The sequence below is a fragment of the Rhineura floridana genome, chromosome 1 (genome assembly GCF_030035675.1).
Source record: "Rhineura floridana isolate rRhiFlo1 chromosome 1, rRhiFlo1.hap2, whole genome shotgun sequence".
Lineage (NCBI taxonomy): Eukaryota > Metazoa > Chordata > Lepidosauria > Squamata > Rhineuridae > Rhineura > Rhineura floridana.
This window is the reverse complement of record NC_084480.1, coordinates 128,107,439-128,130,355: the sequence shown is the minus strand read 5'-3', so window position 1 is coordinate 128,130,355 and position 22,917 is coordinate 128,107,439. Positions and strand designations below refer to the sequence as shown.

The 22,917-nt window shown below is 42.0% G+C and overlaps 1 long non-coding RNA gene across 2 annotated transcripts in view; it reads left to right on the top strand.

Annotated features, from left to right (window-relative positions):
- LOC133387272 (uncharacterized) overlaps positions 1-22,917 on the top strand; it is a 42,566-nt gene that overhangs the window by 6,752 nt on the left and 12,897 nt on the right. For both annotated transcript variants that reach the window (XR_009763440.1, XR_009763439.1), the window contains exons 2-3: positions 121-188; positions 965-1,158. This is a non-coding gene — a long non-coding RNA (uncharacterized LOC133387272). The remainder of the gene's footprint in view (positions 1-120; positions 189-964; positions 1,159-22,917) is intronic.

Sequence of the window (22,917 nt, the reverse complement as noted above, 5' to 3'; positions counted from 1 at the left end):
ATGCCAAACTTCTTCAAATGCAAAAATCAACCCCTAATGCTAAATATCTATCAAATACTTGTCATATTGCTTGTTACATGTACCAACACAACGTGACAACTTTTTCATTGCTTTGGGCAGAATTACAGTACAGCATTGGGAGAACTTCTAATTCTGATGTGGATCATGTTGAAACACCAGAAATTAAGGTACATAGTTTTATTTGCATTTAATTTGATCTTAATAATATGACCATTCTCTTGAACAAGAACTCACTGGAGCAGGATAGAACCATTATCATGATTAAGGGCCAGTTTGGACAATACCTTTCAGGAATGACTGGTGCAAAAATCACTCAAATGTGTGCATAGTTATGCTCAAAAGAGGGCATTATGAACTGGAAATATACAGATAATTCCTAATCAATCCATGAGTTAAAATGTATTCTGAAGCATATGATCTGGAGTCAGGGTTGAGCTGTGAAATAGCCCTATTTTTCAGATGAACCAAATAATTTAGGAGGGTAAAAACCCAAGCAGACTCTGAAGGATCTTTCCAAAAGATGAAAAGGTACCAAAATGACAAATGAGATTAAACAAAAATAAGTTTAATATGACATGAGCACACACACACACAGACATTTCGAACTTACATTAATGAAGTCTGAACTATTTAGGAAAGAGATCCTATTGACTATTTAAGAAAGAGATCTCAGGATCAGGGTGGGTAGGTCAGTGATAATTTCAAAACAAGGTAGTGGAAGATAGTGGAAGGTGCATGATCAGGTCTCCCACGGATTTCAAAATGGCTAGATGAAGTGTCTGTGATTCCCACTTTGGAAGAGAGTCATAATGCTAGGGAAGAGGAGTAAATACTTCCTCTTCCTTGTGCCTTTGTTCCAATCCAAATCACAGCCAAGCTTTGATTTGTTCCACAGGTTGTTTATTGTACAATGTTTAACTTATACTTTTTAATGTGCACACAGGAAACTGTATTATACTAGTAAGGTACATTGGAAGCTGCCTTATTCCAACTCAGACCATTGGCTCATCTAGCTCAGTACTGTCTACACTGACTGGCAGGGCTCTCCAGGGTTTCAGGCAGGAGACATTCCCAACCCTACTTGGAGATGCTGGGGATTGAACATTCTGCTTGTCAAGTGGATGCTCTACCACTGAGGTACATTCAGGCTATTTATCCATTTAACCTAGTGCTGTCTATTCTTATTGACCGTGACTCTCTGGGGTCTCACGCCTGATCCTTATTTAACCAGAGATGCCAAAGAGTAGATCTGGGACTTCCTGGGTGCTACACAGGAGCTGTACCACTGAGCTACAGCCTTTCTTTGAAATCTTGGAATTGCTTTAGAATTAAAAAAAAAAAAAAAAGCCAAGCAAGTGAACAGATGAGTCAAGCAAATGAGTTCTGCTTCAGTAAAAAGTAAATCAAATGTACTTTACTGGTAGGATTTTCTTTTTTTTTCTTTTTGTAAATGCTTAGTTTAATGTGAGTTGACTTGTGAATGTATAAAATTTCACTGGCTGCCATTAGCTACCGGGCTAAGTTCAAGGTGCTGGTTTTGGTGTATAAAGCCCAATACAGTTTGGGACCAGGATACCTGAAATATTGCCTTACCATTATATCTGGATCCATTTCAGTCGGGCTTCAGGCCTGGACATGGGACTGAAACAGCCTTGGTTGCCTTGGTGGATGATATGTGGAGAGCGTTGGATAGGGGTGAATGCACCTTCCTCGTCCTCCTGGATCTCTCAGCGGCTTTTGATACCGTTGACCACGGTATCCTTCTGGACCGCCTGGAGAGGTTAGGCATAAGGGGCACTGTACTGCAGTGGTTCCATTCCTTCCTCTCTGGTAGGCACCAAAGAGTAGCATTGGGGGATGAGGTTTCGGACCCTTGGCCTCTCACTTGTGGGGTGCCACAGGGCTCCATCCTCTCCCCAATGCTATTTAACGTCTATACAAAGCCGCTGGGGGCTATCATCAGGAGATTTGGGCTGTAGTGTCACCAGTGTGCAGATGACATGCAGCTCTATCTCTCATTCAAATCTTCACTGAGGTTGGCTGTAGTAACCCTGTCCAAGTGCCTGGAGTCGGTGAGTGGCTGGATGGGAAGGAATAAGCTAAAGCTGAACCCTGACAAAACCAAGGTACTATTCATGGGAGACAAGGGAAGGTTAGGGGATTTGGACCTGGTGCTCAATGGGGTACAATTGCCCCTGAGAGACCAGGTCCACAGCCGGGCAATACTGTATCAACTCCATCTGATACAGAGGCTACACCCCTATCTTCCCAATCATCTGCTCCCATTGGTGGTACATGCCCTGGTCTCCTCTTGCCTAGACTACTGTAATGTGCTCTACATGGGGCTACCCTTGAAAACGGTCCGGAAGCTGCAACTGGTACAGAATGCAGTGGCGCGCCTAATTAAAGGCAGCTGCCAGCAAGATCACATCACTCCAGTGCTAAAAGAGTTGCACTGGTTACCAGTTGCTTACCGGGCCCACTTCAAGGTGTTGGTTTTGACCTTTAAATCCCTACACGGTTTCGGCCCAATCTATCTGAAGGAGCACCTCCAGCATCATCAGCTATGCCGCCCAACAATATCAGCCTCAAAAGACCTTCTCTCCATCCCATCAGTCAAAACAGCCAGACTGGTGAGGACTAGGGAGAGGTTTTTTTCGATTGTGGCCCCCACCCTGTAGAACTCCCTCCCAAATTATCTCTGCCATGCCCCTTCTATGATGAGCTTCCACCGGGCTTTGAAGACCTGGCTCTTCAGGCAGGCTTTTGGGATGGGCTAGATTTTATTATCATTGTTTTTAGATTTTTAATGTCTAATGTATTTGTATGTCTATTTTGTACGTCGCCCAGAGTGGCTGGATAACCAGACAGATGGACAACTAATAAATTCAATAAATAAATAATAATAATAATCCCCAGTTGATCACTGCACTCTGCAGGTGAGGGCCTCCTGCAGATACCACCTCATCAGGTGATTCATTCCACACAACATAGGAATTGGGCCTTAAGTGTTGTGGCACCTACCCTTTGGAATTCCCTACCCTTAAATATTAGACAAATGCCTACTAAAGACCTTCCTCTTTCAACAAGCCTTTGAAGTAGAGACTTTATCCTAGTCTGCATCTGTGTTTTTAATGATTTTGTTTTATTTTTAAATTTGTTTTAAATATGTTTTTAGTGTTTTATTGCTTGCTTGCCACCCCCAGGCTCCTTCTGGGAGGAAGGGTGGGATGTAAATTTAATTAATAAATAAAGTTATGAATGTGATCAATTTCCTTCCATTTTGATGGCTCTTCCGTAGAAGAAATTCCTGGTAGATTATGTTCACAGTTAATAAATAGCAAGTAAATAGTGCAAGTCCAGGCTGGTTAACATATAGTAATCACTTTGTGAAAAGGCAAGGTGACATGTATTTCTAGAGACCATTATAAAATGAGAGTAATATTTCTTATAATTAGATAGCTGGTTCATGGGAGCTGAGATAAGAGAGGAAACATTGGCATAAATGCTTTTCAAATATCTCCTAAAAGAACATGGTGAGTAGAGGAACAGTGGGGGTTTTTTGGGGGGGGGTCATAAAAAAAGTAAAGCAGGATTTGGTTAAGTAAAATCAAATGAAAAATATCTTAATGTCACTCAGATATCAATATATTTAACTGACTAGTAAAGAAGATGAGAAGAGATGGAAACTCCTCCAAATTATTTTTCATACGGGGGAAAGGGAACTCAGATACATTAATAGAACAGTAGGCACAGACACAGTTGCTCTGCCTCAAATTCCACTATTTCAAAGAAATGTGCTTTACAACTTTCACTCTGTTCCCAGATTGTCAGGAGCTAGTGCTGCACCCAAATCTATGTCAGGAGGGTGTGTAAAAACTGGACCCTGGAGGGAACAGTATTGCTTCGATGACAAAGAAGGCAAGGTCATAGTATTTATGATGTCCACCTGTGCCAGATTCCTCCCCAGTATTCACACATTACTGAGGTGAAGAAATGTGACCGTACGTACCATCCTCACACTCAGTGTCATAGCCTGTTGCTAGCCTTGCCCTGATATGTGTGTTGAGAGTGTTTGTCTGAAAATGGACTTGTACACACAAGTGACTGCTTACAATCAAGACACTCAGTTACTTCGCTACCACAGTTGCAAGGAGCCACTACAAGCAGTTGCTCATGTTTATGGGTCCCTTTGTAGGCAACTGCGCTCAACCATGGCCACCCCTCTAATCAACTTATGTGATGCTTACATTTTGTAACAATGCCAAAGTATTTGCTGGCATGTTTTAACATTTTACTCTCAAAGATGTTACAACAGCAGATTTGCTAAAGTTCCTATTAAGGATAGGTGCTACCCATGTAATCAATTAGTACTTGAAACAGTTTCCCACATGTTTTTTTTCTCCTGAAGATTTTATCAAGGGGTCAGAGAAAGTATAATCTACCCCCTTATGAGTCAGTTTCCTGGTCAATCCTTACAGACTCTTCTGAGCATTTTCCTTGAGGGATTCAATAAATTCATTACTAAACGATAGCAATATTTCTGAATGTAGTAACATCTCTTAGCCATTACATGATTGTTAGCTCTTAAATCTTCACCTTTGCTCTTTTGATTTTATGATTGATTATGTGTACTTTTTAATGGTTGGTTGACCAAAATAAAATGTATGTTTATGTTTAACCATGGACGTCAGAGGGTATGGCTAGTCAGGAAAGTGACACCAGGGTGGAGCAAGAAGCACACTCCCCTTGTCTGTGAAAACCATAATTTCCCTACACACAGATAATGCATGAATAGGGCTTTTGAGCTTTTGATTTACTGGATTTGCGGTCAAACCAAGAACAAAAACCTGGTGTGGTTTTGTCACATAGAACGCATAGCACATGTGCTACATCGCTTGGAGAGCAGGACAGGGATGAAAGCCTTCTAAGCCCGCTACGCCCTCTCCTCTAGCCACTCCTGCTTTGTGGCACCTTCCCTCCCTCCCTCAGCACAGTGCAGATTTCACTGGTTGCCTATAGGAAGGCCAGTAGGAGTTTTATCACGGGTTGGCCGGGTTTTGGGTGACTGTTTCCCCCCCCCTCTACACTGTGTCTTTAATTCAGCTGATTTGGCTGTTAATCTGTTTTGGTTTGATTTGGCCCGTGATTTGATTTGGCTCTTAGTATGTGTAAATAAGTTAATTTGGTCATATTAGGTGGGTACGTGTGGGAAATTTCCCAGGTGAGGGTATTGATGAGCACCTTTAAGGGGACAGGTGACACCTGAGACTGGCCTTGGAGCTTGTGGGGGCCTGTTGGCCAGGTAAGATTCACCTTTGGAGGCTAAGCTGTGCTACCCACTTGGAGTTGTGGGATACTGGGAGGGGGTGAGTCAGGAAGGCCTCCCTTTCTACTTTTAGGGTCTCACCCGAGGGATTTAACACCTAGGTACCCCCACATGCACACTGCAGACAATTCATTTATTTGAATAAAGTTTATTAAGGTGAATAAGTTTAATGCACATGGCCCAGGTTTTCACCCAACTTCACCTGTGTCTCACACCTCTCTTTTTTTCATGGTTGTGGTCGCAAATGATTACTAGCGTAGAAATGATCAGTGTTGGAATCTGTGGTTTTTCCAGATTAATATTTCTAGAATGCACACTTAGTTTAATCAATGTGGTCATTAGGGGTGTTAGGATAAAAAAGGCAAAGAGGCATCAGGAACAAAAGGACAGGCAGATGAAGGGATGTAAGACTTCAATAAAATGCTATCACACCCTGGCTCTGCAACTCCCTCCCCAATGAGATCTACTTGCCCTCTCCCTCCACGGCTTTCCAATGCAGCATTAATACTTTTCTGTTTCAAAGGGTGTTTGAGGTAGAGAGCTTGTTTTCAAGCCACTGCCTTGTTTCTGTTCTTGTGAGCCAAAGTTTGATTTGTTGGCATGCCTGTTTGACAGTACAGTTGCAAGGCCAATGAAAAATGCCCTGTGAGCTGTTTTTATCTTAGGCCTGTTTCACCCTGAGAGAAGAAAAAAATCCCATCTATATTATTGCCCAACTAGTGTGATGGGGCAGCACTGTGGAGCCACCCTCCAGACGCTGGTGTCACTGCAGCTTACCTGAACAGTGCTGGGGCTCACACATTGGCCTTGTCCTGTACTAGTGCCATAGCTGAAGTGAGGCTGGTGTCAGGAGCGCAGCTGCAGCACTGCCCCACGATCCAGACACTACTAAGTATTGCTTATTATATGCCCATTTTCTTAAGTTGTAGGAAATTCCATATGGGGACAGCTCTTTCCTTTGGATTGTTTGGCGTCTTTTTCCTACCTCTATTTTCTTATTGGGTCAACAACACACACTGTACTTCATTAACACCCTTCCCCCAGCCATATTCTGCACTGAGAGGAAGATGCGTGCCTGTGTGTAAGCATGACAGAGAATAAATGATATAACGAATAATGAATATATTTTGGTTCGCATGCTCTGTGAAACCACTTCAGAGGAGTGATGAGTGAATTTCCCCCATTTTATTCCTCTGATTCATCTTTCCCACTGCATTTCATTCTTCCTGAATTCCAGTTGAAACAGGAGAATTTCTAAAATTAATTCCAAAGTGCTACAGCTTTCCTTTCCTTCAGCTGATTTGCCAGTATGTTCCAAACTATACAGGTACATTGACAAAACAGCCGGGAAACTGATTGTACAGGTGGTGTCTTGTTGTTTTACTGATGCATACGTGTGATGTACAATCACCTCAAGTTTGTGTTGCTGCAGTGTTTAATCAATACAAGCAAGGGTGCATAGCATGCTAGTAGCACTGCACAAAAATCATGCATATGATCATGTCATTTTCTCTCCCCCACTTTTTTTGCAGTGTCTTATGAATGTGTACATGCACACTGGTGATGCAGAAGGGGGGGCACAAGAAGAATCTGAAAGGTCCATCCAATTCCATGTGCTGTGTACAAAACTTGAAAATAAATGAATAAATTAACTGGGGGGAATTCATAAATCATCAATTCCACATCAGAAACAAGTTGAGGTATTTCTGAATTCCAAGATCCAGGGAGAAATTTAGTTGAGGAAGGACACAAGCTCTGTCTCTCCTTTTATGCATGTTCACTGAGGCCAGGTTCACATGGGAGTTAAAATCCATATCAAATTTGAAGCTTTTCCCTTTGCAATAGAGTTCCATGGTTCACACCCGTCCATCCTCTCTACCTTCCAATTTGCTGTGTTGTTCACACACCTTCACCTTTATTAGTATCACTGTTTCCTTGTGGCCCCTTCCCCAATTTAAATGTTAACTCCCTTCGGAACATCCCCTTCGCTAATTGAGAAGGGGTGGGTTTTTCTATCAATCTCACACTAGGAGACAGTGGGGGGGCGCAACTGACACCAAATTACTTTTTTTCTGTTGTCAGTTTCATTTCCTCTAGACAAAGCCCTTTTTTGTGAAGGAATGAAATGTTTATAGTGCACAGTATGTATATTTTTGTGTTTGTGTGCGCACACAACCTCTTTGTGAGTGAGACCTTAGTTGCAACAGGGCTTCTGCAGGAGCTTTCCCCGGGCTGTGTCCAGGCTGGAAAGTGTTAGATGGGGGGGTTGGGTTGACCCCCCTTTCCCCTCCAGAAAACGCAAGCAGGGCTGCCCTGGCACATCCCACGGCAAGTCCTGCTCTCTGGTCTGCATCTCTTCCCTCCTCCTTGGGCTTTCACGCTGGCTGTAGGGAAGGCAGCCTTCGCTGGCTGGCAGGACTGCTTGCCACCACCTCGAAGTGGAGGGGGCGAGGGGCTGCTCGCCCACCCGCGCCCCGAGCACCAGCCCTTAATACCCATCTGGTGTCTTCCCCATAAACTGGCACTGAGTGAAGCAGCTCCTCCTCCTCCTCCCCCCGGCAGAAAGAGGCACAGGGGAGAGTGGCAGCGCAGTGCCCCTTCTCTTCCCGCACTGCCCCTCATTGTCCCACCCAGCTCATAAAATAAAATAGCAAGTAAACAGAGCATATAGCTGGTTTAAACGACCGAGGGAGGGAACTTGCTGGGGGGAAAGTGGTGGAAAGGAAGGCTAGAGCGACCGGAAGTTTGTTTGTCACAGGCAGGAAACAAAATGATGTCCATAGACAGTGTAGGGGGGTGGAGAAAGGGAGGTGAACAACCCGCACAGCCGAAAACAGCAGAGAAAAAACACACACAGCAGATTGGCACCGAAGCAGGTGTGGATTTTCAAATCAATTTCGGATTTTTATCGCATTGATGCACTCGCACTGGCAAAAACGTCATGCAAAGGGTCCAAATTAAAAGGATCTAAAAAAGCACCAGATGCACTTTAAGCCAGAATGTGATCAGGCCCTGAATATCTGAAAAGTATGTACAACTGTATGTGTGGAGGGCTCTGCACCTGAAATTAGGAACTTGATCAGTGACAGTTTTATTTATTTGTTTGTTTATGAAATTTATATCCCACCCTTCCTCCCAGAAGGAGCCCAGAGCAGCATGTTTTTCCCCCCAATCACATTGACAGAGCCCTCCACCTATACAGTTATATATGTGGAGCGGGGGGTGGGTAGGTGATCTATTCAGGTATGCAATGAATTCATGAAGGGAGCGAGGCACTGGAGCAGAGTTTCACCCCTTTCCTTATGTGAAGTCATTGAATGCTTAATCTGAATGCATTAATGGGGTTTGTGAGGTCCTTTCAAATTCACTTTTCAAACAATGAGAAGCTCTGCAAGCTGAATGCAAAGAGGAAGAGGATGATTATGGCTGCTCCATGCACAAGAGAGCCCATGAATACGTGGGGTTGGGGGCAGGAGTATCAGATGTGATCTTATTCCCCTGACATGTGTTCAGTCAGCCTAGGGATGCTTGACAGATTCCATAATTGCAAATTTCTGTACAAAAGGACCTGAACTATGTCTCTTACACTAATGTGAGCTTTGGAGCTTAGCTATGTTGAGACACAGTACTCAACAGTTCAGATGTATCAAAAACATGTATTTAAATACATACTATATTTTGAGAGTAGGTGCACATTCAAATATGCATTTTGAGGGGAAGACATATTTAAATATATGTATGAAAATAATACTGAAATACTGTCTGGAGAAGATTAAAAAAACTGCAGACAATGCAGAAAGAGAATGGGATCAGATTAAGTGTAACAATAAAGAAAAATGGCACAGGCTGGAATTGTGAGCTTTGCACATACCTAGTAGAGTCTAAATATCTCCCAGATATTGTTGGACTACAACTCCCACCAGGTCCAGTTTAGCATAGCCAATGGTCAGGCATGATGGGAGTTGTGGTCCAACAGCATCTGTAGGGTACACATTATTAGCTACCATTGACCTTCACAGTTTCTGACTGAGTGAGCAGAGCTAAAGTGGCTGTACTCTTAGGCATGATTTGAAGGCTTCTTCACTTGGCAACTCCAAACTCATGGAGTTTCACCTTCATTATGATGAAGCAAAGAACTTCATTTTCATCAACTGTCAGTTCAGGATTTCTTAAAAAGCACTCAGCTGACTTTCATGAATATATTGTGAGCAATATGGTATATAAGATAAAGCGCTGAGCTCCTTTTGATTTACTTCTGCAGGCTTGCAAGAGAACAGAAAGGCAATTTTCAAATGATTTATGAAGTTTTAACTTAATTCTACTACATAATTCTGGACATAGAGATCTCATTCACTCTTCCAGGGAATGGGAGAATTTTGGGTAATAAACCTAGACAGGTGTCCCCTTAATTTCCAAAGCAAGAAAAAAATCTGTATATGCGGTTTATATAAAAGAGAAAGAAATCTATTTAAGCAAAAGGTGTGCAGTGGTTCTGAAATACCAGTCATGAGCCAAAGGGTGCCTCAAGAGTGTTGGTTTTTTTACTTGCTTGAGTTGAATTGTGATCTTAACAAGGCACCCCAAGTTGGGGCGGTGATTTCACTGAAAGCTTCATGTCACTCTGTCCACTCAGTCACTGCAACCACCACCAAAGTGCAGATTTTTATTTTTTGTAAAGGCAAAATCAATGTGACTGTATGGGAAATGTCCTGGTGTGGTTCAAGCGGGGAGAGTGGTGGTGGGGAGGTATAGAACCTTTTGATACACAGGTTTAGTTTTTAACTAGAGGAATGATTGTACCAGTTCTCTTCTACTACAGTGCTTTGGGGGGGAAATGTGGATGCAATAGGAAGGACTCCCTTGGCCCTTCCCTCACAGTGATGCAGAGAGGAGACGAAGGGGCAGAGGGTGCTATCCCTGCTACCAGCAAGACAACCCAAAAAGGAAGAGGGAAAAGAAGAAGAGGAATGTGGATGGCAGGTGGTAGTGTCAGGCGAGAGAAGAAGAGGATAGCAGGAGTGGGACATACCTGGATGTAGTGAAGGGATGGTGAACCTGTGGCCCTCCCAGAGTTGTTGGACTCCAACTTCCATCAAACCTTGGAGATATTACAAAAAACCAAAAGGAAACAATTTTGAAAGGAGCTGGAAGAGCTCTCTGAGAAAGAGGTTCACCTTCTTAGATTCTCTTCAGAAATTTAAGAAAAACTTAAAAGGAGTTTTGTTGAAGCAATTTTGAGGGAAGGTACATAAGACTACTCAAATTTGCTAAAGGGTGAGTGGAAGCAAGCCCTTAGTTTAAAAGCTTGAACATTTGTATGCTTGTGAAATTTACCACCAGCCTATATCTTACCATTTCAAGCAAGCATTGCAGCAACTGATCAGCCAGATGATTTCGAGGAATTTCATGAATAATCAACAGAACACTAAATACCAATAAGATGTTTCCAGCTAGAGCAGAAAGGTCACTTTTTTTAGTAGTCCCACAGCTCATCTTTGCACTCCATTGGCTGCTCATGCTTAAATGGAGGTAAACAAGTGAAATCTGTAATGGTACCTGATGGTAGCGACTGCAAGGGCAAGAGGACTAATGGAATGACAAATAGCAGTCTTTGTAGTTCTTTTGGAAATGGAGCTATTTCTTCCAAACATCTGAAGCCTTTCATTTTTTTGAACTTTAAAAACCTTTCCGCAGTACTACCTGGTTATCTGCTTATATGTAGATGTTAGTCAGGATCATAGCAAAGCAATTATGAAGTAAGAATCTGTTAACTTTGTCAATATTATACAAGATATGGCATTAAAATACAGAATCTTCTTAAATTTATCAGTTAATGAGTAGGTCTTTGATGATGTCACTGTAAGGAGCTTAACGTTAGGCTGAAACAAGAATTCACTATATTATTTACTACCTATCACAACACTTATCTGTTTATTAATAGATCTTATTGATGTACTCAATTATTTTTCTAAACAACAAAGAGACTTACGGCATCTTAAAGACTTACAAATTTGTTATGACAAAAGCTTATTTGGACTATAGTCCACTTTATCAGATGCATGAAGTGTTATTCTCAGTTACAGGATAATATATCATATCATATCATATCAATACATTCATGTTTGGGATGAATAGTAACAGTGAAGTGAGAGGGAAATAAAATACTTTTTGGCAGCAATAATTATGTTATTAATCAATTATTAGTCATTACAATTAATTTTAATAGTAAACCTCACTGTTTACTATTTCCCCAAACCATATTATTTTTGTTATATGTTAAATTAGAAAAGAAAAAATGTGATCCACAAAGCCAAACAGAGCCTCTCTACTCTGACAGCCTCCCTCTGTTTTAGCAGTTCCAAGCAAACATCAAAAGCATGAGACTGATGAATCCTCTTAGGCTGTCATACATGGCAAGAGGTTGGCTTCATGGGAGATAAGTCATATAGGACATCTCAAAGAGCTCCTCCAGGCTGGTACTTTATGGGGTGTGTGTGTGTGTTGCAGGTGTATTCTGCAACTTATGTTACTGATATAACAGTAATGTATAAGTGGTAGCCCAACAACACATCATTCCCCTTTATTCGTTATGTGTTGTTTCCCCAAATGTTACTGCATTGTTGCTGTCTGAAGAGGCATCCTTGCTCTATAGTGCAACAAAAGCTCCATAGTTCAACATCAACAAAAACATTTGTGGTATGAAAAGTTACAAGATTTTAACAAGGAATGATGGGTTATGCCCCTATTGCAAACAATGCTGCCCCTGATACTAGGACTGTGCAAGGATCAGACTCATCCTCATTGGGGTTGCGGCTAGATTGAAGACAATATGTATGTCTGAGAGAGAGAGAGAGAGAGAGAGAGAGAGAGAAAAGATAGGCAGACAAGAAAATGGGTAGACGAGAAGATAGCATGGCCTACTGAGAGGGTCAGCTGAATGAAAAGATTCCATGGGCTGAGGAGAGCTCATGGGCTGATAGTTCCCTGCTCTTGAGTAAAGAGATGATTAACTCTTCCAAAGCATACCCCGGTTCTCCAGTGAAGCCCTCCATACCTATTTAAAATATTTTTCTTAACATATTCTCTCTCAAAATACCCCCCCAATACTCCTGAGTAGGGATGGAAGCTACAGTTCTCTCAGTTTCTAATTTTTCCAATCTTAAATTCAGTTTTCTGCAGCATTTTGCTTATCCTCGAGAAAATTCTTCAGCATTTTAGTGCTCATTTCTCAAAATAAACACATTTTTATGTGCAGTTTTGACTAATGTACACATTCTTGCAAGCATTTTCTCCTAATATAATGCATTTTTGCAGGTTATTTTCAATCATATATTCATTTTTATGCACACTTTTCCCTAACATATGCATGTTTGTAAGCATTGTTTGGCTGGGGACATTTGGATAAATGTGAATTTTGAAGGATGGCTGTGGTTTGGTTCTCATGTTGTTTCAGCAAGTGAGAATTTGATAGATTCGGCTTAAAATGCAAACTGAATGGTATTTCTCCCCCATCTCTACTCTTGAGAACCATTTGGGAAGTGCAATTTGTATCAGAATTCATACTGATCAAATTCTTCAGTCACCCCTACATGAGGGTTTCCCTCCCATCCTAAACCCCTGTCTTTTAAACAATTGTGTGCTTATTGTAAGAGCCCTTAAATCTGCCCTATTGTTATAGCCTATTTATGTTTGTATGTATCTACTATGTAATTTATAACTCCAGCCTTCCAATGCACTTGAATTGCTCAGGCTGGCTTACAGTTATTAAAACAAAACAAAACAGTTCCATAAAGGAAACAGAACAACAGCATAATAATGGGAACAAGCTCAGCAGATCAAAATGTTCTAAAACCAGGATGCACAACATAAACATTTTCATGCTTGTCAGAACAGGAAAGTGTTGCGATGCTGTGCAGACTTCCTTACTTTATGGGAGGGTCCATAACTCAGTAGAAGACCTCAGGTTGAATCCCCAGTATTTCCACTTAAAACGATAAGGTACCAGGTGATAGCAAAGACCTCTCCCTGCAACTCTGAGGACCCTCTAACAGTCAGAGTAGGCAATATTGGAGCAGTTGGAGTCTACAGCTGGTATAGCACAGTGGGGAGGAGAGTCTGGCTTGGGAGTCCAGAGTCTGTGAGTTCAAATCCCCTCTCGTGTCTCCTGGGTGTCAAGGGCCAGCTAAAGATCACCCCCACAGTGAGTGGCTCAGGGGTTACGTGCCCTGTCACCTGTGCAGCCATGGGCAAGCTGCATAGTCCCAAGGAGCCCAGTTGCCCCCCAGCTGGCAGTTGCGGACAAGGAAGGGGCTGGCTTGTGCAGCTGTGGCAAGCTGAGGACACCCTAGCCAGCTGGGGAGGACTAGTCTCAGAGGGAGGCAATGGTAAACCTCCTCTGAATACCGCTTACCATGAAAACCCTATTCATAGGGTAGCCATAAGTTGGGATTGACTTAAAGGCAGTCCATTTCCATTTTTCATTGACGTATAGTAGTCTAACCTGTTACACAGCAGCTTTCCATGTATTTGGGAGCAAATCTCTGTGAGCACAAATTAGCAGAGCATAGCAATACCCATCCTCTTGATCAATGCAAATGACTGGATTATCACCTGCTCATCTCTCCCACACATCCCACAAACCATTTGCTAAAAATGAATCAGTAGATCTATACCTAACTGTCCTGACCCGGACCCGGATCCTGAGGAATCCTAGGGGAAGGGCCAGTTGAGTGGCTGAGCCCATGCTTTGCTTGCCAAAAGCCCCAGGTTCAATCTGTGGTATCTCTAGATAGGGCTGGGGAAGACTCCTGTCTGAAAACCTAGAGAATTGCAACCAGCCAGTGCAAGAATGCTAAGCTAGAGGGACCAATAAGAGGCAGCTTTCTGTGTTCCTAAGTAGGAATTGAAGTAGGGCGCCCCAACATGTACCTCTCACTGGATAAGTAAATACATCAGCACTCTTTCCAGTCCAAGAGGCAAAACTGTGTGTGCCAAGCCACTTTTAAAAATGTGAAATCCTACCAATCACCTATGTTGAATGAAACGGAGCAGATTTCCCTTCCCCGCCCTTTCACCTTCCTCACCAAGCAGTTGATCGCCAGAATTTAGCTTTTGAAAAGGGCTTTTGTAAATGCAGCCTCAGCTGCTTCACAGTTGCACTGGAGTTTCAGCTTTTTTAAAAAGGGAGGATTTGCAAACAGAGGCCTAGCTGCTGTGCCTGCACTCTGCTGGGGCTGGAGGCAATCTCTTTGGAGGCAGTAGGCGTATAGGCAGGTGAGCAAAATGCTAAAGTGAGTCGCCTGACTTTGCTTAACCAATGCTTTCGATTTGATTGAGAGCCAAATCAGCATGTTTACACAGAATTCCATCATGTTCCATGGGAAGAGAAGTAAACAGCAGAGAATTGATCTTTTCATACTAGGCAAGGCCTGCGGACATAGGTTGTGTTAGTCTGATTTCTGAGGGGTGGAATAGATTTATTTATTTCCTTTATCAATCATAAACAGGTACCTCTGTCCTGCAGTGTTAGTGTAGCATAATGCATTACCTGTGTTTCACTCTGAACTAGTTGAATTGCAGAGGTGTAAGTATGGTGATTGCAGAAAACATTTCACACCAGGCAGTGCCTTGATTGCAATTGAAACAAATATGAATGTTGTCATTTTCCTCCAATCAATATTCAAATATTCAAATCACATGCTTCGAGAACACTTTAGTTTGCATTTTTTAAATTTTATTTTGCCAAACAGAAAACAGAAGTTCTATTTTGATGAGTGTAGGTCAGGAACAGGGGACTTTTTTCAGCCTAAGTGCTGTATTACCCCAAGGCCAACCTTCGGGGGTGGGCATGCCAGAAGTGAGTGTGGCCAAAATGAAAGTGGGCATGGCTAAAGTAGTGGTTAGGGTCAAAGCCTACTCTCTCATGTCACCACACACATACAACACACATACAACATACGACATACACACACACACACACACACAGTGTCTCACCTTCTCCTGCCATAATTAGACTTTAAAAAAGGATCATATTTGTTAGGCTCCTATTGGAGCAAATAGGAGGCCTTTAAAAGCCTAATTTCAGCAGGGGGTGGTGGTGGGAGGGATTACAGACACAGGGAGGGGAGTGCGGAAGGGTTGAGTCAAGAACCATGTTAGAACATTAGGGAAGCATGACATTCAGTGGATGACTAACTTAGTATCAAAATTAGTGTAGGAGGTATAGATCAGGTCAATTCATATCATAATTAATAAATACTTAATTCCTCAAACATTCCTACTTCCGGGAACCTTTTCCCTGTTTCAGGGAATAGGGTTGCCTGGTCAGAAGCATCCCAAACCCTGTGATTTCAGTGGCAGGCATTAGTGATGTCACATGGGTGGGCCCCAGTGATGTCATGGGATGGACTCTAGTGATGTCATTAAGTATGACATATTAAGAATCAACTACAGTTGCTTGGAGCATACCACTCAAAAAAAATTCTCTGATTGGAAATTAAGATAGTAGTCTTAGCTAAATGAAGGTGTTCCCAGGTCCAGCTGAAGATAATTCCTTCTCACCTGCTTAGGGAGCCTAGGTAGAGAACATTTAATCTAGCCTACTTGCTTCTGGCAAGAAGGGTTTAAGTGCCCTCAGGCCAGGCCAGTCACCAGCAGGCCATTGTAGGAAGAACTAGTGTTGTGGAGATGTTAGATGGGAGCACTCCGGAGTAAAGATGAATGCCCCTGAAGGCTGCAAATCTAAACACACTTACTATGGGACTAAGCCCCATAGAACTCAACAGGACTTACTTCTGAGTAGATATGGTTAGGATTGTGCTATTGGTAAAGCTTGACTAGGGATCCTCTGCAAAGATATCAATATCAAAGCAGGGCTGGCAACCCCGTGCCTCGAATGCCCTGCCTGCCTTTTAATGTGGCTGCTCCAAACTTTTTTACAGACTTGACCCTTCACTGCAGAGAAAAGTTTGAGAAATGAGTAAGAGTTAAAAAGATTATATACCCTTTTCTGCCTACCCTGCCTACCCTATAAACTCATTTTGACAGACAACCCAATTCCAGGGAGTAATAATTGAGAGATAACACACATGGTTTGGTCTGCCTTCACAGGCAGTAGCTTGGGAACAACAGGAATTGCAGCCACAGTTCCCAGTATGTGAATTCTCTTTTACATACCATCATGCAAGCAACAAGGAGCATCATCTGTGGGTTTGAGGGTGTTGAGATGAGCTCATGGAACCACTGTTGTTAGGGTTGCAAGGCTCAGGGCCTGAGAATGATTCTATATCTTTAAGAGAAGAGAAAATTCAGCCAAGTGCAGGTTTTCTTGCAACACTGTAATGGGAAAAACCACAAGGTGAAATTCTCCTTTCCTCCTGCACAACTTTTAAAGATACAGAAGACCTCTTGGTTGCCAGACGCAGCATAAACAAATCCACCTGACAAAGCAAGAGCATGGGACAAACTGCATTGTTTTGGTCACTGAGCAAAAACTTCCCTGACCCTGTGTTGTTTTGAGCACAGAGGCATAGGAATACTTCCCAAATGCTGTGATTGTGTCAGGAAGCCTGCATTTTGAGCTTCCCAGACTCCAATTCTAAGCAGTAACAGAGTGCAAAAGCAATCAGCACCCCCATAAATCTGGGGTTTGGGGCAATAATTAGGGGGCAGAGGCCATTCATGTGTCACTTCTAATCTCCTCAATGGACATCTAGATTTCTTGCAGTAATTGGCTATACATTCCCAGAAAAGTGAGTATAGGATTAAAGCTTCATATTGGGAAGGTTTTCAAAAGAAGCTATGAATTTCACAAAAACTGTCCTCTTCAGTAGCCCAGGAACATTTAAACTTGTTTGACTCCTCATAATTAGAAAAATATTACAATTAGTGTAATGGAATCATAAGCTGCTTGTACATTTCTTTTAAATTTCTGTTCAAAAATTATTTGAAAGATAAAATGTATAATATGCTATTTTTGCAAGTAATTTAAAAAACCCTGCATGTATACTTTTATTATAATCATAACAATTAATATAATATAATCATAACAAGTAAACAATTGCCCAGATCATGCTGTGATTTTTTGTTCTTCTGACCTGCACACACAGAGAAAAGGACCTTTGCTACTGCTGAAAGCTATAAACTTACTCAATTTATGAGATTTTCAGAAAAGCAGGAAAGGACAACAGTCTTCTGGGTTTACAATGGGTTCTCACTATTGCCGGGAGGTCAACAAATCCCTTATCAATCACAACCCTAATTTCACTTACTGTCTGCAAACCTGAAAGGGTTAGAGCAAGCCAGCTATGAGTTGATTTAACAGAAGTTGCGGGGGGAGTTGCGGTGGCTAGGGTTGCCAGGCTCAGGGCGTGAGACTGTATCCTGTATCTTTAGGAGAAGAGGAAGTCAGCTAAGTGCAGGTGTTCTTGCACCACTGTAATGGGAAAAACCACAAGGTGGAATTCTCCCTTCCCCCTTCACAACTTTTAAAGATACAGAAGACTCCTTGGAGTCCGGGCCTGGCAACCAAGAGGTCTTCTGTATCTTTAAAAGTTGTACAGGGGGAAGGAAGAATTCCACCATGTGGTTTTTCCCATTACAGTGTTGCAAGAACACCTGCACTTGGCTTACTTTCTCTTCTCCCAAAGATACAGGATCAGTCTCAGGCCCTGAGCCTGGCAACCCTAGTCTAGCCTAACATGTTATTAGTGAGGACTTTTTGACATAGGGCTGAATTCAAACTTTTGATTACCCACCACCTTCATTCTGAAGTGGCACTGTCTTTAACTGCATTGTGAAATCAGCTCCTTTTCTCCTTCCTTTCCCTTTGACATTTGCTTTTCTTCTCTTTTCATCCCCACTGTAATAGAGTAATTCATCATGCAATATTCCTGGTCTGATCGTAGCAGCTTCCCCTGCCTCCATTTATATTTCGTGTGGTGGGCTCTCTCTTCACTACCACATCATCCCGCTTGTTCCAGCTTGCTCTGTAATTCTCAGTGCCATCAGTTATTCAGCCCAGGCCACATTATGCATCTGTTCAAGAATCATTATCTAGCCATAGAAATCAATAAACTGAAGCTCTATTAATAACCCCCATTATAAGGGGGATGCCAAAATGATTGTCATGTTCTCTTGTGAATGCAGGGCCTTAACAGAGAGGATACCATCAGAAAACTATTAGAATTAAATCATTTTGACACCATCATTTAAGGTTCTTTAATAGCTGATTGTCAGCACCTTAATACTTCTTTGTGTTAATAGCTTTTCTGAAAGGGCTGGGAGCTGGGAGCTGTAAGAGATTTTTAAATGCTTACTTTTCCTTCATGACTCAAATACAAGCAACTTGTTATCCCTGGTCCTCGATTTGCTTTTCCTGGTGACCAGAGATTCTGTGGTCATAAAACCACCTTGAAGTCAGATTGCTTCAAAAAACAAAACAAATGATGAATATCGAGACCGAGGGATGGAGAGAACTCAGTCCTGTGTTAACATACATTCGTACAGCCTTCATCCTATGTATGCTTACATAGCAGAAGTAATCCTGCTCTATTCAGTGAAACTTACTTCCATGTTAGTATGTTTAGGACTGTAGTCTAAGAAGACCAAAGTGGCCCAGTTGATGAACATATGAAACTACCATAAACTGAATCAGATGACTGGCCCCTTTAGCCCAGTAGTGTTTACTCTAGCATAAGGACGTGCTACAATTCCACCCAATTTGGATTTGGTACTGAATTTTCCATTGATTTGCTTATTCTCTACTGTTGTTGTTGTTGTTATTTACATTTGTATACTGCCCCATAGCCAAAGCTCTCTGGGTGGTTTACAACAATTAAAAATGTTAAAAACAAATATACAAATTTAAAAACACATTTTCAAAAAAGCAATTTAAAAACATGCTAAAATGCCTGGGAGAAGAGGAAAGTCTTGACCTGGTGCTGAAAAGATAACAGTTTAACAATGTTAAAATATCAATGTTAAGAATGATAATTGTATCGCTATTTCCTTTATCAATATTTTCTTTAAAATATGGATACTAATATCAATATTTTTGCAAGGGAAAAAACCAGATCAGTAAAAGCAATGGCTAGCAGACAAAGAGTGAACTCGAATCGATACCGGCCTGTTAGGTCGATGTATCGGCCCATGGGCAAGCTCAGCCTCTTAACCAGCAGAATAGCTGCCTGTAGGCAAGGGGGGCTTGTATTCCCCCCCCCCCCAGCCTTAGTTCTCTCTAGTGTAGCATTCAGCATCTAAGCATGCAGGAAGACTGTCAATGTATACCTCAGAGCCACCTGGGGTCTAATCTGGGGTTCCTAACAAGGAAAGCTCTGATGCTGTGCCAAGAGTATCTATGTGATGCTGGGAAGGTGCCTTGTTAATCAGATAGTGTAGACCTTGGGCCAGTTAATGCCTCACCAGGCAATTAAAGGCATTGCTTATCAGCTAGTGTTTTGCTGTATGATCCTGGGAAAGAGTCCCATCATTGAAGGGCTATGTTGGGAAAGCTATGACTTAATCCTTTGTAGTAATTAGTTGTTCCTTACTGTATTGTAAACATGTACCCTATATAAGGGTTCTTGGCTGCCCGGTTCAGTGTTCAGCCTGGTCCATGTCCGTGCAGGGCCTGGCAGCCTGTCCCATTGTGTATTGGGTACACCTGTGGGTTGAAAGCTACTCAGTAAACACTCTCCTTTTAAGTAAACCTGCGTCTCAGTCTGCCTTACTCATCTCTCTGGTACCTCGGAAACCTGAATGCATAGGAAGGGGGCATACAGTCGAAAACATGCTTTCAAATCTGCACTGGCCAATGGATCCCATCTCTATTCTGGTGACAGATGTCCAGTGTTTCACACGGAGGTCTTTCTTTGCCCTGCTACCTGCAATTCTATTTTGTAGACACAGCGTGGGAATTCCCTATGACGGGTGGCTAGCCATGAGCCACATATGCTCTCCCATATGTTTTGGTGCCTCCAAATGTTGTAATTTAAAAAAAAAAACCTGTTCCTGTGGGCTTCCCACTGTGGTGCCATGGTGCCAGACTTTTTTGTGCCCTCCCAAGACTCCCATTTTAATAAATAAATATGAAAAGATAAAAATCTTTTTTTAAAAAAACAGACTGCTCCCTTGGACCCCCACTGTGACAATGTGGTGCCAAAAGTAATAATAATAATAATAATAATAATAATAATAAAATTTTATTTAGCAGACGCCCATCTGTCCGACTGAACGGACACTCTGGGCGACGTACAATATAAAATACAATATAAAATACAATCTGCTCATATACATAATCATCACATTATTAATATCATAACATCTCATCTGAAGACCATCTTACATTAATACAATGTAAAACCTAACCCACCCCAGAGATCCCATAGGCCTGCCTGAAGAGCCAGGTCTTCAAGGCTCGGCGAAAAGTCAACAGGGAGGGGGCATGCCGAAGATCAAAGGGAAGTAAGTTCCAGAGGGTGGGGGCCACGATCGAAAAAGCCCTCTCCCTGGTCCGCACCAACCTAGCTGTCTTAGTCGGTGGGACCGAGAGAAGGTCCTGTGAGGCTGATCTTGTTTGGCGGCATATTTGGTGATACTGGAGGCGCTCCTTCAGATAAACTGGGCCGGAACCGTATAGGGTTTTAAAGGTTAAAACCAACACCTTGAATTGGGCCCGGTATACAACTGGCAACAAGTCCCCCCCATGTCAATAAAATAAAATAAAAATAAAACATTTTTTACATTTGGTACCCCATTGTGACACCAAAAACTCCCCCCTGCAATTGTCCATAAAAAAATGACCACACCCATTTTTTGACATGTAGACTGTAGAGAATTTGCTGTGACTGAGAAACTAGTCTAAGGAAACCCCTTCACATTATCCTCAGTGCCTCGGGGTGCCCATCAAGCTGTGCTCTTCTCTTTTTAGCCACATGGGTCATTGCAATTTGTGATGTAAAGGAAGCCTTTTTCCCATCAGCCACGCTCAGACCTTATAATATATGGAATCTGGCAGTTGTAAAGTTAGTCTCTGTTTTATATATATAATCTCTGGTATCTTTTTGGAGCCCAATGAAGACCTTCCTCTTTCAACTAGGCTTTTAAGTAGAGATCTTATCCCAGTCTGCATCTGTGTAGGAATTGCTTTTTAAGATGTTTTTAAAGCTTTTTTTTTTTTAAAGATGTTTTAAAGATGTTTTAAAGATGCTTTAAGATGTTTTTAGTGTTTTGTCCCGTTTGCCACCCTGGGCTCCTTCTGGGAGGAAGGGTGGGATAGAAATTGTAATAATAATAATAATAATAATAATAATAATAATAATAATAATAATAATAATAATAATAATAATAATAAAAAACAATACCAAGTAAAGTGAAGTGTTCTTTGTTACTCCAGAATCTCAGTATGTGTGTTTTTTCCTTCATATATAGCACCCACGACAGAACTTTACAGATCTCTGCTCCACAATGGATCACTGTAGATAAAGTAAAACTATCCCTAGGCCAATGTGGAGGTTTTTGGAGAGAGAGTTACTGCCTTGAGACAGGTGTCTCTACCTGCACTTGTAACTGAGGGACTTCCCTCCACTCCAGATATCTGTTGAAAACCTTTTTCTCCCAAGCCTTCCGGAATGAGTCCCTTTCTTTCTGAAAGATTTTAAGTCTTGCTGGTAGTAGCAACTGGTGTAGAGGGGCAGAGCAACACCAGCGTCTAGGGTTGCTAGGTCAGAAGCAACCCAAACCCTGAGATTTCAGGGGCAGGCCCAGTGATGTCATTAAGTATGATACATTAAGCATCAACCACAGTTGCTTGGAGCATACCGTTCAAACAAAAACCATTCTCTGATTGGAAATTATGATAGAAATCTCAGCTAAATGAGGGTGTTTCTAGGTCCAGCAGTATGCCACAGCACAATTGCTGACATGAGTGAAACCCTATCAGCACATAATACGTCTGCTCTGAAATCTGCACTATTTGCCAATTTGCTGCCAGGCCAAGTTCAAGCTGTGCTTTCCATGTTACTGGTGCCACATCGTACTTGTTCTGCTCTTGTAAGAAATCAATCCTTTAGTGTGGCAGCATCTACGCTTTGGAACTCCCTGCCTATTGACATTAGGCGGGCGCCTTCATTGTACTCATTCTGGCACCTGCTAAAAACATATTTGTTTAGGCAAGCCTACCAAGGCATGCTGAAGCTAATTATGTATCTGTTTTTAATTCATTGTTGGTTTTATTATTTTGAATGCTTTTAAATACCTGTCTTTAACTGTTTTTGCCAATAATTTTATTGTTTTAATTCCTTCTATAAACCACTTTGAGTTTTTTTTATAATAAAGTGTATATAAATGTTGTAAATAAAATACATAAATAATTTTCGGAGTCACTATGGCCCTTGGGTCTCTTTCCTCTTTTGTACCGAGTCAGGCCATTTGGTACCATCTAGCTCAGTACTGATGACATGGACTAGCATTGGCTTTCCAGGATTCCAGGCAATAGTTTCTTCCAGAGATTGAATTTTGGACCTTTGCATGCAAAGCATGTGCCCAACCACTGAGCTATAGCCCTGTTT